Below are 210 nucleotides of genomic sequence, written 5' to 3' on the forward strand. Positions count from 1 at the left end.
GCATCCTTTTCCTCAAATTTTCTTTGTTGCTTATATGTAGAAATATCCATGTCTCAGACTGCAATACCTTTTAGTTGGTGGTAGATCTGAACCTGTAATTAGATTTAAATTGGAATTACTGATTTTTATTTTCTTTAGGGCATCTAGTAAATAGGTTCTGTATGAGTTGAATCTTGAACATTGGAATCTATCAGTAAGTAGTGTGAGTGG

The 210-nt window shown here is 32.9% G+C and overlaps 1 long non-coding RNA gene across 1 annotated transcript in view; it reads right to left on the minus strand.

The window, feature by feature from the left end:
• Positions 1-58: 58 nt before the first annotated feature.
• LOC119587197 overlaps positions 59-210 on the minus strand; it is an 8,645-nt gene continuing 8,493 nt past the window's right edge. Inside the window, exon 2 of the long non-coding RNA XR_005229995.1 lies at positions 59-92. This is a non-coding gene — a long non-coding RNA (uncharacterized LOC119587197). The remainder of the gene's footprint in view (positions 93-210) is intronic.

The sequence above is a fragment of the Penaeus monodon genome, chromosome 22 (assembly GCF_015228065.2).
Source record: "Penaeus monodon isolate SGIC_2016 chromosome 22, NSTDA_Pmon_1, whole genome shotgun sequence".
Lineage (NCBI taxonomy): Eukaryota > Metazoa > Arthropoda > Malacostraca > Decapoda > Penaeidae > Penaeus > Penaeus monodon.